Source organism: Phyllobates terribilis, unplaced genomic scaffold, assembly GCF_046119375.1.
Source record: "Phyllobates terribilis strain yellow unplaced genomic scaffold, ASM4611937v1 Scaffold_1__5_contigs__length_1240528914, whole genome shotgun sequence".
NCBI lineage: Eukaryota > Metazoa > Chordata > Amphibia > Anura > Dendrobatidae > Phyllobates > Phyllobates terribilis.
The window spans coordinates 408,905,906-408,924,835 of record NW_027362761.1 but is presented as its reverse complement, the minus strand read 5'-3'; positions in this window follow the sequence as shown (position 1 = coordinate 408,924,835).

Genomic DNA, 18,930 nt, shown 5'->3' with positions numbered 1-18,930 from the left:
TAGCCACAGTGCCATGGGCTTTAAACTTCTTGATGACACTGCGCACGGAAGACACTGGAACATTCAGGTCTTTGGAGATGGACTTGTAGCCTTGAGATTGCTCATGCATCCTCACAATTTGGTTTCGCAAGTCCTCAGACAGTTCTTTGGTCTTCTTTCTTTTCTCCATGCTCAATGTGGTCCACACAAGGTCACAGGACAGAGGTTGAGTCAACTTTAATCCATGTTAACTGGCTGCAAGTGTGATTTAGCTATTGCCAACACCTGTTAGGTGCCACAGGTAAGTTACAGGTGCTGTTAATTACACGAATTAGAGAAGCATCACATGATTTTTCAAACAGTGCCAATACTTTTGTCCACCCCCTTTTTTAGGTTTGGTGTGGAATTATATCCAATTTGGCTTTAGGACAATTATTTTTGTGTTTTTTCATTGAAGACAAATTAAATGAAGAATTTGTGACTGCAATCATTTTCAGGAAGAAACTGAGTATTATCTGACAAAATTGCAGGGGTGCCAATACTTTTGGCCACAACTGTATGTATGTATACAGTTGTGCCCAAAAGTTTACATACCCTGGCAGAATTTTTGCTTTCTTGGCCTTGTTTCAGAGAATATGAATGATAACAAAAAAACTTTTTCTCCACTTATGGTTGTTGGCTGGGTGAAGCCATTTATTGTCAAACTACTGTGTTTTCTCTTTTTAAATCTTAATGACAACCAAAAACATCCAAATGCAAGCAGTGGGATTTAGAGCATTAGTGACATGGTTGAGCTATAATTCCTGTCATTAAAAACTCAAACGGTCCTTTCAAGGATTTTGTGCAGAGTTTTGAGGATCGGACTCAGCATTTAATTACACCTGGTACATTACTGTACTAGTAGCAATTCCCCTTCTCACAAACATGTTATGAGATTTTTAGCTATTATAGTGGGGGAAAAAAGTATTTAGTCAGCCACCAATTGTGCAAGTTCTCCCACTTAAAAAGATGAGAGAGTCCTGTAATTGACATCATAGGTAGACCTCAACTATGAGAGACAAAATGAGAAAACAAATCCTGAAAATCACATTGTCTGATTTGGAAAGAATTATTTTTCTATTACTTGTACTACCAATGGTACACATTTTCTCAAAGCATTGCATTTGAGAAAGGTTAATATTAGACAAAATATGGAACATTATAAAATATTAAATATAATATGAGACTAGTTAATAATAAACAGAATATAGAACTTAGACAAACATTAACCCTTCTATATCATTATGTAATCTGAGAGCATCATGATATAGGGACAGAGACCCTGATTCCAGCGATTTGTCATTCGCCGGTCGACTTAGTGCAGTTTTGATAACATCACAGTTTTCTCTGCTGCAGATTTCTGAATGCTATAACCCCACCCACACAACTCGTTGGCAGCTTTCTGTGTACATTGTACCGTTCAGACAGCTGCTAATCAGTGGTGAAGGCAGAGTTACACAGAGCAGGAGGTCTACATGACATGAGACAACTACTCCTCTAGTGATAATATTCTACTAATGAAACACTGATTTTATTAAAGCTACAATAAGCAACGTAGTATCATACAAAAATATTATTTACTTGCAGATACTGTATAAAGTTAATCTTCAGGTATATAGCTTTTAAATGCTATTTAGCCTCTCTTACTGGAACGACTACAGTGAGAAAATGAAGCAATATTCTCCCTGCAGCCACTCGCTTCCAGTCATTGGGTCAATGCTGGGAATAGTTACTGACACTGATCACTATACAGTGAGCAATGTTGTAATTAATCCTCAGCATATTGATTGGCAGCCTGATCTGCACACTCACTCTGCAGAGCAGGCCATCAATCAAAGTTCCAGGGAGTTATTACCACCAAGCTCACTGTATAATTGATGGTGACTAAAGCTTTACTTTCTTCAGCCACTGCTCCAGTAAACTTCCTAAACTGGATTTAAATGTTATTCACCTGTAGATTCCCTCTACACCTTTAAGTAAATAACATTTCTGGATGTAGGTTCCCTTTAAGATTTCTGCATCATCAAAGATCTCAATACTTCAATAAATTTTGATTACGACTTGAATACACCTGTTAAATTATACATAAAATGTAATATGTGAAATCGGCTACCAAATTTGCAATATAATTTGTACAAAAATGCTGCTCATGCAGAGGAATTTGTTTTGATTGGCAGGGTATCACTAAACTAAAGATAATCCAAGGACTGCTGTAATAAGCACTAGTTTACATAAAGAAGCATTAATGCTACAATATGGTGATATAATATATACACTAGGAGAATAAAAAAACAAGTACTTTAATATTATGTATTATAGGAAATTTCAGTAAAGTATAGTAGCAGAGAGTCAACAATATAAACATATAGGCAATGGGTAAAAGGGCAAAAGTAGTCTGTTATTATCCAAAATTATGTGCAACATGGCAAAACTGGTGCTCAGTTATCCAGTCATGTGGCTTCTTTTGCTTTCACATTGGCTCATTTTCTGACATTTTGTGTGCAGAAAACACCAGAAAAAGCACTGACCAATGCTGAAAAGAATGGACCTATTAATTTCTATTAAACTCTTAATGCCCCATGACGTACTAATATGCCTGCCAGTCGCTGATTGACAGTGGAATTTAAGTGCTGTCACTCAGCCCAGATATTAGTTTGGGCACCAATTGACCCCCTAATATATGATTGCAAGGAACGGATCTGTTGCTATGACTGCCTGGGCATCATAGGAGACTGTCTTTTTCACTATATACAGGAAAGCTATGGTTTACTGTGGTATTGCTCTGTATAGTACAAGTGATCAGAAAATCCCAGGTTTAAGTTCCCCTTAAAGAGACTAACAAAGTGAAAGTAAAAAATAAAATAAAAGTTTTTTTAAATAAAAAAAATATATAAAAATTTAAATTCACCACCTCTTACCCAGTTAATAATGATAAAATATAAAAAATAAAAATACACATATTTGGTATCACTGTGCACAGAAGAGACAGATCTATCAAAATCTAAAATTAATTAAGCCATTTGGTAAACGCCATGAAGAGGAAAAAAAATCAAAGCATCACTTTTTTCTATTGCTGCAATAATGCTAAAAAATGAAATAAGAAGCGATGCTGAAAAAAAACCAAAAAAAAGACCAGCTCACCACACAAAAAAACAAAGCCCCACCTAGCTCCATAGATGGTGGCATAAAAAATGTATGGTCTCAGAAAATGGAGACACAAATCATTTTTTTAACAAAGTTTTGAATTTTTCAAGACAACAAAATAGGAAAAAAAACTGTACATGTTTGATAATTGTACTGACATGGAGAATTGGGTTTCCAAGTTATTTTTTACTGTGCAATGAATTCCATAAAATTAAAACAAAAAAAATGTTTTTTTTTCACCATTTCACTGCATTTGGAATTTTTTCTGCCATTTTCCCTTACTCTAAATGATAATATGGATAGTGTTATTCAAAACTACATCTTGTCCCACAAAAAAAAACCTAATATGTATATTTCAGTGTAAAAATAAAATATATATATAGCTATTTAAAAAGAGAGAGAAAAATGAAAACAAAAATTGACTGATAAGGGAAGAGGTTACTGTGTTTTTCGGACTATAAGAAGCACCAGACCATAAGACGCACCTAGGTTTTAGAGGAGGAAAATAGAAAAAAATTGAAGCAAAAAATGTGTTCATGATGCACGGTTATGGCGGAGAGGGTCATTTGGAATTTTTTTTGCCATTTTCCCTTACTCTAAATGATAATATGGATAGTGTTATTCAAAACTACATCTTGTCCCGCAAAAAAAAACCTAATATGTATATTTCAGTGTAAAAATAAAATATATATATAGCTATTTAAAAAGAGAGAGAAAAATGAAAACAAAAATTGACTGATAAGGGAAGAGGTTACCGTGTTTTTCGGACTATAAGAAGCACCAGACCATAAGACGCACCTAGGTTTTAGAGGAGGAAAATAGAAAAAAATTGAAGCAAAAAATGTGTTCATGATTAGTGTTGGGCCACCCCCGTAGTGTTCGAGTTCGGTTCGTCGAACACCCGTGTGTTCGCCAAACTGTTCGTCGAACTGTTCGTCGAACACCTTCGAACACCGTTAAAACCAATGGCAGGCAAACAAAAACACATAGAAACACATAGAAAACACCTTCAAAGGTGTCCAAAAGCTGACAAACTGCTCAGAAGACATAACTAACACATGGAAAAGTGACAAGTACATATAGTCATGCGAAAATAAAAGAGGTGGAGGAGTAAAAGGAGGGGGAGACACAGATATAGGCATGTCATGCCCTTCTAAAATCCAAAAAGTGAGAAGCCGACACGGCCAGTCCGCTCCTGCCCGTGCCACCTCCGTGTCGCCGGGTTTGTGCCAGAGCCACGGTGAACCCTGATGGCCAGCCCCCCTCTCCCAATACTGGTGCCTGTCCGCTGGTGGGTCGAGCGAGCCCCCCTGTGGTGGAGGCAGCTCTAAGCTTTTTAATTTAAATTGTCTCTCTAATTTGAATGAATACACTTTAAATCCATTTACAAGGATCTATTGGAGGGCAAGTCTCATGCCAGCAGCCGTGTAATTCCAGCTCCAGTAGCGTCCACTAAAGCTGCTGCAGTTAAAAAGCTTTTATAAGGATCGAGCTCGGCTGTCCACCGCAAGGCATCCTACTGCCAGTCCCAGCCCCTATGCCTTGGGGTGCCTCCTGATGCTCTTCACTAAGTATCCCATGGTCCCGAAGCATTTCCTTTGAAAAAATTAAGTGTCTAAACTATAGGTGGTGTAGCTTGCTTAACAGCCGGGATAATCCGCTGACTAGCAGACACTGCTACTAGGCACAAAGTATTTCCTGGGCTAGATGCAGTTAAAAATTTGTAATTAGATACTCTCGTTGGATGCTGAGAAAGCATTCCATAGAGTCTCCTGGCACGCCATATATGATTCTTTTAAAAAGCTTGGGGTAGGGGTCTAGGGGACCCTTTTATAGCCAAAATCACGGCCCTGTATCACAATACGTCACCTAGGCTGAAGATAAATGGAACTGTAGCACCCTGAGGGCTCGGTTGCTACAGACGTATTGCACCTCACCCAGAGGTGTGATATCTCACTCTCAGGTAAGGATGGAGTGTGGATCAGGACCCGACACCTGCATGCATTACACCACATTGCCGTGGGGCAGGGCGACCAATATGCCCCTGAGATGAGCACGAGAGTCCCTGTCCCTGGCTGGAGTGGGGGGAGGGAACACTGAGGAAGGGGAACCCTGTAGTGCAGGAGCAGGGAGGAAGCAGTTCCTGGGTGCATTGAGAAGGGAGTATAAAAGGTGGGCACCATCTTAGTTCAGTGCAGAGAAGTCTGAGCAGAAGTGGCAGGGAGCAGGGGCTCTGCATGAGCTCTGCTCCGGAGGCGGGCCTAGTAACAGAGGCCCAGGCCTGGAAGAGGGAGAAGGAAGGAAGAGGAGCGGAGTAGGCTCCAGGAACGAGGAATGAAGGGATCCCAGGGGTGCGGACGGGCGAGTCGCCACCGCACGCCCGAATCCACCTGCGTGGAGGGGTCAGGCCAAAGGGGGAGACCGGTCCCCGAACTAGTGGAGGCAGGAAATGACCCTCAGCTAGAAACCGGAGGCTCTGACATTTTATGTGGTGCAGCCCCTCGCTACACCCGCTAGGAAGGCACCACATAGGGTCAGGGAAACTGGCGCCAAGTTTACCAAGAGGAGGCCCGAGGCAGCCGGACAGAAGTGTTGGTAAGAAAGGCCAGACAAAGGACACACAAAGGGGGTCCTGTGAAGTGCTCCAAAGTTATCTGGGAGTTGTCTGAGCCCCTCACCTGGTGAGCACAGTACGACGTGGGCAGCCGTTACCTGCAGACGTGGTCTGGATAATAAGAACTGTGAGTAAAGGCCCTGAACTGCATCACTGACTCCGTGTCGTTACTGCTGCTGCCCTGCACCATCACCCCCATCCTCCGCATACACTGCCCTGAGGCTATACTCCTCCCGTGGGGAATTATGCTATGCTCTGCTGCACCCACAACACCAGCCTCAGCGGTCTGCCCTGTAGCGGCGGTTCACTCTGACCGCAATCCACGGGTGGCGTAGTCGTACATTTAAACATCAAAACCACATAAATAGTTCCGCCACTGGTTTGACCGCCCTGAGCCACGGAACCGGGTCGCCGCCACGAAGACTACAACCACCAGCATCCACCAAAAAGGGTCCGGCTCCGGGTGTCCCAAGGCCCAGGGGGTGCGTCAGAACATTTTCATCACCTTTCACAATCACCAATGGGACAAGGCAGGGATGTCCTCTGTCCCCTCTCTTATACATCCTAGTGATGGAGCACCTGCTCTCATCAATTCGCCATAACCCCAATATTAGGTGGATTGAGGTGGGAGGCACCGAGTACAAGTGCTCTCTATTTGCTGATGATGTCCTAGTATATATCACTCAATCACATATATCCATCCATGCTGTTATGGCTGAAATAGATCACTTTGTTACATGGTCAAATTTTAAAATCAATGCAGCGAAGTCTGAGGCCCTCGATGTCTCCCTCCCCAAATCCATATAGGATTCCATCCAGTCCAACTTTCCCTTTGCCTGACCCTCACAGGGTATCAAATACTTAGGAATTCCTATTCATAGAGACCTCTCCCATCTATGTTATCTTAATTTTGGGCCCTTTATTGAACAACTCCATACAGACCACGGTTGGCAAGTTAGAACAGTAAGATTCACTACGTGAACAGCTGGTGTTTTGTGGAAAAGCACATGTACACTGCGTTCCAAATTATTATGCAAAAAGTGTTTAGGAGTGATAAGGGAAGAATTTGTTTGTTTGTCAGTTAAACTCATTGATGGTGATGTGTGTCAGGGCTCTTTATATCACTGTAAGCAATTGCAGACACCTGTGCTAATTAGTTTGGCAGGTGTGTCCAATGAAAGGCAAGACTACTTAAGAAGGCTCTCTCACATTATTAAGCAGCCTACATTTTCTGCCAAAATGGGAAAGAAAAAGGATGTGTCGGCTGCTGAGAAGCAACAAATTGTGGAGTGTTTAGGTCAAGGCATGACTACAATCAACATTGTGCGATGATCCGGATGAAGTGTCTTGGCAATCAAGAAGTATGTAGCTGATTCACAGTACACACGTGTGCGTGCTGATAAGGGCAAATTGAGGACTCTTTCCTACAGGCAATTACGTCAGGTTGAAAGAGCAGCGGCAAAAAAGCCTTGTCATAGCAGCAGACAAGTTTTTGAAGCTGCTTGTGCCTCCAACGTCCCCCGAACAACAAGATGCAGGGTCCTTCAGAGGTTTGCAGCTGTGCATACGCCATCCTGTCGACCTCCTCTATCCACTTCACACAAGCAGAAACGGCTCCAGTGGGCCAAACATTACATGAAGACTGATTTCAAAACAGTTTTGTTCACGGATGAGTGCCGTGCAGCGCTCGATGGTCCAGATGGATGGAGTGGAGGATGGCTGGTTGATGGACACCCCACGCAAACATGGCTACAGCGCCAACAAGGAGGAGGTGGAGTAATGTTTTGGGCTGGAATCATGGGGAGAGAGATTGTCGGCCCCTTTAGGATCCCTGAAGGCGCTAAAGATGAACTCCATAATGTATGTGGATTTTCTCAAACAGCACTTCCTGCCATGGTTCAAGAAGAAGAACCGTGTATTTCACAGCAAGATCATTTTTCTGCATGATAATGCACCATCTCATGCTGCACATAAAACATCTGCATCTCTGGCTAATATGGGCATAAAAGGGGACAAACTTATGGTGTGACCCCCATGCTCCCCTGACCTCTACCCCATTCAGAACCTTTGGAGCATCATTAAAAGGAGTGTCTATGATGGCGGGAGGCAGTTCACATCTAAGCAACAGCTCTGGGAGGGTATTCTGTCCTCATGCAAAACAATTGAAGCAGAAACCATCCAAAATCTGACAAATTCAATGGACGAGAGAGTTCAGAAGCTCCTTTCGAACAAGGGGTCCTATGTGAAAATGTAACATCACCTAGAATAAAGTTTTGAGTTGAAAACTGTTTGATTTCAGTTTCTAACAACCTGCTAATGCTTATAATTTCAAAAATGACCATTTTTTTTGGTCTTTATTAAAATGAAAAGGTTGATCGAAAAGTTTGGGGGATCTAAGAGTGTGGCAACCCAGTAGTCATGATTACTTCGAATTCTGACAATATGAGGGTCATGCTGCAGGTAGTGCGGAGCCCCAAAATTATTTTCCGGGCTAGATGCAGCTAAAAATTATTTTTAATTTTAAATCTGGTGAAGCTTTAGTATAGATGGCCTAATAGGATCAGTGCTGCACACTGCTACAAAGCCCAAATTATTTTCCAGTCAAGATACAGATAAACATGATTAGTAATTTGAAAGCTTAAAACGGTTGGTAGGGTGATTTTAACCAATCATCAAGCTTTTACTCTCCCCAGGATGACACAGGGATAGAAAAGTCGTTTCGGATCCATGATTTGTTCATCTTTATGAACGTGAGTCTGTCTACATTATCAGTGGAGAGCCGCGTGCGCTTATCTGTCAGCACACCACCAGCAGCGCTGAACACACGTTCAGACAGAACGCTGGCTGCGGGGCATGACAAGATCTCCAAGGCGTAAGTGGCTAGCTCCGGCCATTTATCCAGATTGGAAGCCCAAAAAGAGCAAGGGTCCAGTGACACAGTCGTGGCTTCAATGTTTACTTGGAGATACTCCTGTACCATCGTCTCTAGGCGTTGACTATGTGTCAGACTTCATGTCTCCTGTGGCCTTGCAAAGGATGGGCTAAAAAAGTGGTGAAATGATTCCGCAAAATTGATGTTACCAGCAGATACTGTGGTTCTGTTACGGTTTGAGTGCTGAACACTTGACGGTCCCACGGTTGGCAAGTTGGAACTGTGAGATTCACTACGTGCACCACTGGTATTTTGTGGAAAAGCACATGTAAGATTCTGCAACAGTCTCTGCTGATACTCCTGCATGCGTGCATCCCTTTCTATGGCAGGAATAATTTCTGCAAATTTACTTTTGTACCAGGGATCTAACAGTGTGGCAACCCAGTAGTCAGGATTATTTCTAATTCTCACAATTCTAGGGTCATGTTGCAGGTAGTGCAGCAAGAAGGCACTCATGTGTGTTGCGCATCCAGGAGCACCAAGTCCCTGTTGTGTTGGTGGCGAGGTAACAATCATGCTTCCTTCCTCTGTCCTCTCCCCCCAACCTCGCACAACAGAAATGTGATCAAGGTCTCCCTCATCTGATGAGTCTTCCATCAGTTCGTCCTCCACTTCTTCCTGGGCTCCTGCACCTTCTTCACTAGTTTGGCTGCTACCATGCGCCCTGGTAAAACCATCTCCCCCACCCTCACATGCCTGCCGCCTTGGTGCTGCCGACCGTCTGGACCTTGCAGATGTTAGCCCTTCCGCATACAACTCCTCCTCCTCTACTTCCTCCACCTCCTCTTGTGCCACCACCTGACTCCGAATTCTGTTTAACATGTGCTCCAGCATGTAAATCACCGGAATAGTCATGCTGATAATGGCATCGTCAGCACTAAACATCTTCGTCGCCATTTCAAAACTGTGCAGAAGGGTGCATAGGTCCCTGATCTGAGACCACTCCTCCAGCGTGATTTGCCCCACCTCTGAATCTCGTTGGCCCAGGCTATACGTCAGAACGTATTGCACCAGGGCTTGTCGGTGCTGCCACAGTCGCTGCAACATGTGCAGAGTTGAATTCCACCGGGTAGGCACATCGCATTTTAGCCGGTGAAGTGGCAGGCCCAACGACTTCTGTAGAGATGTAAGTCGCTGAGCTGCGGGATGCGAACGGCGGAAGTGAGCACACAGCGACCGTGCCCTCTGCAGAAGGCCATCTAGTCTGGGATAGTGGGCTAAAAATTGCTGGACAACCAGGTTCAACACGTGAGCCATACAAGGCACGTGTGTGACATTGCCCCGGCGAAGGGCCGCACCCAGGTTTGCAGCATTGTCGCACACGGCCTTCCCTGGTTTCAGGTCCAGTGGAGACAACCATTCATGAAATTGGTTCTCCAGAGCTGACCACAACTCCTCAGCTGTGTGACTCACATTTCCCAGACATTTCAATGTAAAAACCGCCTGATGACGTTGAGCCCTACTGCCAGCATAGTAAGGAGGTGTGCAGGATCCCTTCTGCGCAGTTAGAAAGCTTGTGGTATGACCAGACAGGCTTTGGGTGCAGGTGGAAGACCGAGAGGAGGTTGAGGAGGCAGAAGCAGTGGAGGAACTTTGACATAAAGAGGATTGACGCACAACTCGTGGGGACGGCAAGACTTGGACAGCAGCCCCTTGTCCTGCTGTCACCATAGTTACCCAGTGCCCAGTCAGCGACATGTAACGCCCCTGTCCATGCCTACTCGTCCAAGTGTCTGTGGTGAAATGCACCCTGTCACACACAGAGTTTCTCAAAGAAGCGGTGATGTTGTGTGCGACATGCTGGTGGAGCGCAGGCACACCTTTCTTTGAGAAGTAGTGCCGACTGGGCATCTGGTACTGGGGCACTGCGACGGACATAAGGTCTCGAAAATCCTCTGTGTCCACCAGGCGGAAAGGCAGCATTTCTGTAGCCAAGAGCTTGCAGATGGTGAAATTCAACCTCTTAGCTTTCTCATGGCTAGGAGGAAATGGTCTTTTACTTGTCCACATCTGAGGGACCTAGGGCTAGCTATTGTGCTTAGACGGGGTTGATAAGGGTGTCCCCGGCAAACTGCCGGTCTGTGAGGAAGATGCAGGCGGACATGTTAGGTTGCCTTGATCCAAAGGTGGTGCTATCGATGTCGGACAGCGCTCAACACCAGCTGGTGTTCCCACCTCCAAAGAAAATTATGACCTGCCAATCACGCTGGCTGTTGCGGGTAAAGAGGTGGCAGGTCTGCGCCCCAAAACAGGTGTGACTGCTGTCCCCCCAGTCACAGAGGATGAAGAGGCCGCGGATGCACAAGATATGGCAGACGGCGGTTGGCCCGGCCGGCTAGGCCGCATTGTAGCACACTGAGCTTCCCACTGCAACTTATGCTTCATGTCCATGTGCCGGTTCATGCATGAAGTACTCAAACTATGTATTTTTTGGCCTCTACTTAGCTTTTGCTGACAAATGTTACAGATAACACGAGTTGGGTCATCTTTATCGATCTGAAAAAATGCCCAGGCTATGCAAGGCTTAGCACCCATGCGACCTGAAGAGCCACCACGACTTGTGGTGAGAGGCAGAGTTGTGTTTGAGGATGCAGTTGTTGACGTGCTTCCAGTACTACGTCTCTGTCCAGGAAGGCGCAACCTGACCTCGTCGTCACTAGCATCTTCCTCCACCTCCTCTGCTGACCTCATCTCTTGGCTGACTGTGGGTTGACAGTAAGTGGGATCTCCAACCTCATCATCATCACCCTGTGCGTTATCACACCCGTCGTCCTCAGAGCCAACCTGTTCCTGCCCTGACAAAAAACTAAAGTTGTCGCTCTAATCAGGTATTTGAGTCTTATCATCGTCTTCCTCATTGTCTCCACCAACAGGAGTTACAGTTTGGGAATGAGGGTCTACATTATGGTCAGAACCTTCTGCGTCTGGTCCTGGATCCGACTCATAAAGATTCTGGGCATCAGTGCAGATCATTTCCTCGTCTGGATTCACAGAAGCGCTGGAGTCGACCTCTGATTCCCAGGCTATAGTATGAGTAAACAGCTCTGCAGACTCAACCATCTGTTCTACCTCATACTCAGACGGGCAGCTGGAGATTTGGGAGCTGTGAGGAAGCAAGTGCGATTGGGGTGACACCTTTGAGGACTGGAGTATTTGTGATGTTGAAGTTGATGTGGAGGAGAGCCCACTTAAAGGAGCACTTGATATCCGTTGAAGCACCTGCTGTTTTTGTGCCTCATCTGGAATTTGTAGCGATTGGCGTGGCCGTAAGAAAGGGATCTTATCACATTGTCCGCTAAAAGAAGTAGACATTTTAGTTTGGCTGGAAGATGGTCTTTCTTCTGCAGATGTTACTGTTGCTTTAACACCTACCCCACGGACACAACCTTTTTTCCCCTTCCCAACACGCCTATTCCCCTTTCCACCAGCAGCAGGCCTTTTTCCACTCACTTTGGTGGTTAACTAATTCACAACTCTGGAGTTGTTTGCACAAAAAAACAATGGATGGTAACCGAGCAGAGCTGAGTGGCCAAACTGTGGTATTAGGCCAAAACTATTGGCTGGGTTAGATGCAGAAAAAAATTATATTCAATTCGCAACCTGATGGAGGTCAGTATAGATGGACTAATACAACAAGTCCCACACACAGCTAGAAGCCCAATATTTTTTCAGAGGTAGATGCAGAAAAAAATATATTCAGTTTGCAACCTGATGGAGGTCAGTATAGATGGACTAATACAACAAGTCCCACACACAGCTAGAAGCCCAAATATTTTTTCAGAGGTACTGTAGATGCAGATAAAAATTATTTTTAATTTGCAACCTGATGGAGGTCAGTATAGATGGACTAATAGAGAAAGTCCGACACACTGCTAGAAGGCAAAATATTTTTTCAGAGGTAGATGCAGAAAAAAATTATATTCAGTTTGCAACCTGATGGAGGTCAGTATAGATGGACTAACAGAGAAAGTCCCACACACTGCTAGAAGGCCAAATATTTTTTCAGAGCTAGATGCAGAAAAAAATTATATTCAGTTTGCAACCTGATGGAGGTCTGTATAGATGGATTAATAGAACAAGACCCACACACAGCTAGAAGCCCAAATATTTTTTCAGAGGTAGATGCAGAAAAAAATATATTCAGTTTGCAACCTGATGGAGGTCAGTATAGATGGACTAATACAACAAGTCCCACACACAGCTAGAAGCCCAATATTTTTTCAGAGGTAGATGCAGAAAAAAATATATTCAGTTTGCAACCTGATGGAGGTCAGTATAGATGGACTAATACAACAAGTCCCACACACAGCTAGAAGCCAAATATTTTTTCAGAGGTAGATGCAGAAAAAAATATATTCAGTTTGCAACCTGATGGAGGTCAGTATAGATGGACTAATACAACAAGTCCCACACACAGCTAGAAGCCCAAATATTTTTTCAGAGGTAGATGCAGAAAAAAATATATTCAGTTTGCAACCTGATGGAGGTCAGTATAGATGGACTAATACAACAAGTCCCACACACAGCTAGAAGCCCAATATTTTTTCAGAGGTAGATGCAGAAAAAAATATATTCAGTTTGCAACCTGATGGAGGTCAGTATAGATGGACTAATTCCACAAGTCCCACACACAGCTAGAAGCCCAAATATTTTTTCAGAGGTACTGTAGATGCAGATAAAAATTATTTTTAATTTGCAACCTGATGGAGGTCAGTATAGATGGACTAATAGAGAAAGTCCGACACACTGCTAGAAGGCCAAATATTTTTTCAGAGCTAGATGCAGATAAAAATTATATTCAGTTTGCAACCTGATGGAGGTCAGTATAGATGGACTAATAGTATGATGCTATGCCCAAAAGATTTTACTTCACTAGGTGCAGTAAAAAAATTGGTATTCTATACACAGGTGGTATATCTTGCAACACAGATAGGCTACTCCACTGACTAACACACTCTGCAATAGGCCAAAAAGGATTAACTTTGCTAGATTCAGCCAAATGCTGTGAAAAAAACTTGCACAGCACTGGCACAGACCTGCCTGGCAAAAACTGATAGGAACTGATGTAACCTAGTCCTGAAAAGGACTCCAATTACAATTAGTCTTTACTCCCACAATCTATCTATTTAAGAGCACAGACCTCCCTGATAAAAGTCGTAGGAAATGCTGTAACCTAGTCCTTAAAAGGACTGCAATCACAACTATTCCCTACTCCCAAGCTATCTGTAGATTTGTGCGAAAATTGGCTTGAAATTAACAAGGTATAGCGCACACAGCAACAGCGGTGCCGTCTAACACGCAGCTGCAGCAGTGAGAAAATGGTGGCGACGGGGAAAATGGCTTGGTCTTATAGGGCAAGGACATGTGACATACACTGCCAATGACACATGCCCTTGCTTGTGTGAAAAAAAGCACTTCGCTCCGTGTGTGCGCTGCTGATAGGCTGACAGATTGCACCTCCCCACTGCAAATGCGGGAAAGAGAAAAAAAAATGGAGATCTTCATTGTTCCTGCAGAGATCCATCCCCTGCCCCTCCCCCCACCCCGCTGTACACTCAAACTGCGTATTAACATTAATTTTCATCATTACTGAGAAAAAATCCAGTTATGATTTTGGTGCACGAACAGTTATCGAACATAACCTCGAACAGCCGAATTTTTCTCAAATTGTTCGTGTTCGCCGAACGGCTCGAACACCGCCCAAAACAGCTCGAATTTGAGATTGGCGAACAGTTCGAGTAGAACAACGCTCATCTCTATTCATGATGCACGGTTATGGCGGAGAGGGTCTACTGTTGACACTGTTATAGAGGTAACGTCCCCAAATTCTGTACTAATATCCCCCATCCTGGTATATATGGCCTCCCCTTCCTGTTAAGTGTGGCCCCCATCCTGGTATGCATACCACCCCAATCCCCATCCTGGTATGCATGGCACCCATCATCCCAATCCTGGTATGCATGGCGCCCCTCATCCCCATCCTGGTATGCATGGTGCCCCTCATCCCCATCCTGGTATGCATGGCACCCCTCATCCCCATCTTGGTATGCATGGCACTCCCATCCAGGTATGCATGGCACCCCTCATCCCAATCCTGGTATGCATGGCACCTCTCATCTCCATCCTGGTATGCATGGCACCCCTCATCCTCATCCTGGTATGCATGGCACCCATCATCCCCATCCTGGTATGCATGGCACCCCTCATCACCATCTTGGTATGCATGGCACCACTTATCCCTATCCTGGTATGCATGTCACCCCCATTCTGATATGCATGGCACCCCCCATCCTGGTATGCATGGCACCCCCATCCCCATCACGCTGCACACAAAAAATAAACAATTCTGCTCACCTTCCTTCCCTCTGTTCCAGCGATGCATCCTGCTTTGTTGCCAGCAGTTGATCTCACCATGTGAGCAGCGCATGACATCACTGCCATGCGCCCTCACACGGTAAGATGACCTGTGGGTATAGTCACTACTCTCCAAAATTTTGGAGGAAAAAAGTGCGTCTCATAGTCCAAAAAACACGTTAATTAAAAAAATGGACAAAAAATGTATAAAAAAAATCTAAGGTTCAGTTACTCTTTAAAAAAGTGTCTAAAAATAAGCCACATAATAGGCTGGGTAAGGGATTACGTATTATCTGGTGCAGCTTTTTCTACTTACTTTTTTGCATCTTTTTAAGAAGTTGCATGTTATAAATGTGTCTAAAAATATCAGGCAAGCTCAACCTACTTTCACTTTTCGAACTTTTGAACTTTCAGTATATGGGTTGGATGGCAATATTGAATGCTCTATTTGGCACAAAATATATAAAAACTTTGAGCAAAAGGAAAAATAACTGTATCTCTTGGATGAGACAGTCAAAAAATACACAAAATTTATAACCCAGCATGAGAGACAAAAGCAATAAAATACAATTTAATTATTTAAAAATCATACAATGTGATTTTCTGGTTTTTATTTTTAGATTCTGTCTCTCACAGTTAAAGTGTACCTACGATAACAATTACAGACCTCTTCATTTTTTGTAGGTGGGAAAACTTGCAAAATTGGCAGTGTATCATAAACTTATTTTCCCCTCTGTAGCTATAAGCAGATCGATGTGTGCAGGGTAAACTTTGAGTCGAATATTCAGAAATTTGCAGTGCTCCACAAATTCAAACAGTTTGTGATTCAAATCTTGCAGATCAGCAAGAAAAAATGCCTGCAGCCATTTTACACACTGCTGAAGTCTCAAAGAGTAGGCGGATGACAACAGGTATGATCGCGTGGGTTTCCCCATCATGCACTGCAGCTATCACATCACATGATCTAGTGTAGCCACTCAGGAGGGGTTATCACAGGCAGCATAAGAGATAGGGGTGCGAATTTTTGCTTGTATAGTGTAGGGATTGGTGCTCAGAGCGCACAGCTCATTTCATCTAGGCATAGAAAAACACTTAATAAGATTATGGTGTGCTTCATTGCTCAAGCACATTGAAAATGGGATTGAACTTCTCAGTCTGTGAATACTAATCCAAAGATTCAAGGGTTGACACCCTTGAAATTGTTTCAGAAAATGAAGTATTTCTCCCAGAACATTATTGCAATTACACATGTTTTGATATACACATGTTTATTTCCTTTGTATGTAAAGGAACAACACAAAAAAACAGAGACAAAGAGGCAAATTGGACATCATGTTACACAAAACCCCTAAAATGGGCGGGACAAAATTGTTGGCACCTTTCCAAAATTGCATGTGAACAACTTTGTTTGAAGCATGTGATGCTAATTCAAAGTCACCTGTGGAAAGTTACAGGTGTGGGCAATGTGAAAATCACATCTGAAACCAAATAAAAAGGGGAGAAGTTTCATCTGTGTTTGCCGCACTAAGTATTGAGAACAGATATAGTAGAAGAGAACTGTCTGAGGACTTGAGGACCCAAATTGTTGAACAATATCAACAATCTCAAGGTTACAATTTCATCTCCAGAGATCTTGATGTTCCATTGTCCATGGTGCTCAACATAATCAAGAAGTTTACAATCAATTGCACTTTAGCTAATCTCCATGGACATGGACAGCACAGAAAAATTGATAAAAGGATAGTCTGGATGGTGGATAAGCAACCCCAATCAAGTTCTAAAGAAATTCAAGCTGTCCTGCAGGCTCAGGGTGCATCAGTGTCAGCGCGAACTATCCATCGACATCTGAATTAAATAAAACGCTATGGCAGGAGACCGAGGAGGACTGCACTGCTGACACAGAGACATAAAAAAGCTAGACTGCAATTTGACTAAATGTACATGAGTAAGCCTAAATCCTTCTAGGAAAGAGTCCTGTGGACAGGTGAGACCAAGATAAAGCTTTTCGGTTAAGCACATCATGCTACTGTTTACCAAAAACGGAATGTGGCCTGCAAAGAAAAGATCACAGTACCTACAGTCAAATATGGTGGAGGTTCAAAGATGTATTGGGGTTGTTTTGCTGCCTCTGGCACTGGGTGCCTTGACTGTTTGCAAGGCATCATGAAATCTGAAGATTACCAAAGGATTTTGGATCGCAATGTAGTGCCTAGTGTCAGAAAGCTTTGTTGGCGTTCAAGGTCATGGGTCTTCCAGCAGGACAATGACCCCAAAAATACTTCAAGAAGCACCCAGAAATGGATGGAAACAAAGCGCTGGAGAGTTCTGGAGTGGCCAGCAATGAGTACGTATTTAAATCCCATTTACCACCAGTGGAGAGATCTTAAAATTGCTGAGCTCCCCCCACAGCTGTTATCTTGTTAAATCCTGCTGACAATCTCTGACAGCAGCATGTAGCATGTGCAGGCAGGGTGGCGAATCATTCCATGTGCTCATTGATGTGCCTGTGACATGAAAATGTGAAATTAATTAATCCTATAAATTGATCCAAATAGCGAAAAAAAAATTAAAATGCCAGAATTACGTTTTTTAGTCACCGCAACATTGCAATAAAATGCAATAAGAGGCGATCAAAAGAGAATTTCTCTGTCTGTAGTAAATGGTGGGTAACATTGCATTATGGAATGATGCATATGGAACATCCGGGAATGATGTACATGAGGCAGCAAGAAATTATGCAAATAGAACATAATGAAATAATATGGTAGATACCTGAATGCTGTGTGTTGCGATCTTGTCATCAGTAAAATACCTCACATAATACATAATCAAAACCAGCGAAATTTCAATCCAACATATAGCACATCATTGTAAAGCATATACCCATCATGTCACACATATACTATTAGACCGTCACAGCTTCCATTCTGTTGTATGAGGATGCTACAACCTCGCAGCACTTTACATAAACAGATTAATGAATCTCCATTACATAACACACCCACCTTTGATGCCACATGGTAATGCCCTTCATTCATGTCACTCACTTACGTGTCATAAACACACCCCCTCTGGGTGTGTCATACAGACTCACAATTTGCCATGTGAGCCTCACTTCCTGGCGCGCTCTGTACCAATGGTGGCTGCCGTCACAAATTCAAACAGCACAATTCTATAGCAACGTAGGTCGCATTGCCATACAGCACTGTATTTTACTGATGACAAGTAAAATGATAACTAGTCGCATTTTACAATTGTAGACGCCATAACAATATGGACGTTACTGCAAATTACTTACTATGCTTGTCCCTAGAAAGAGATCTAATTTTTTAGGATTAAGCAATTTTTTTAAGAGGGTAGAATTTAAAATAAGGTCCTTAAATGATCAAGACTGATGTTTTTCACTCCAATTTTGATGAAAGTGCGGGGTAGAGTGCAAAGCTACTGATTCATTAAAAGATGAAGTCTTCAGGCTCCTAGGCATAGTAAAAGCTCCGCTCATCATGAATTTGACGAGCGAGGGTGACTATGCCTTGTCAGAGCTGCGTGAAAATGGCATAAAAACAACAAATGTCACTAAATTATTGCACAGCCTTGCGTTGTGCAAACATTTTGTGACTTTTTAAAGCTTTTAAGATCAGAATTCTGTTAAAAAAGCTTTGGTGAATTGGGCCCAAAAAGTATCAAAATGGGTTCAAAGCATACCTATGAGACCATAGAGTGGTACTTTCTGAGCAATTCAGGGCTTTTCAGTAATGCCATTAGCAGACAATTTAAATGTGCTGAATTTAATTTTTCTGGAGTTTTGGCAAATCCAGTGAATTACAATTTCAATTAATCTGCCCATCTCTACTGTTCAGTGTAAGTT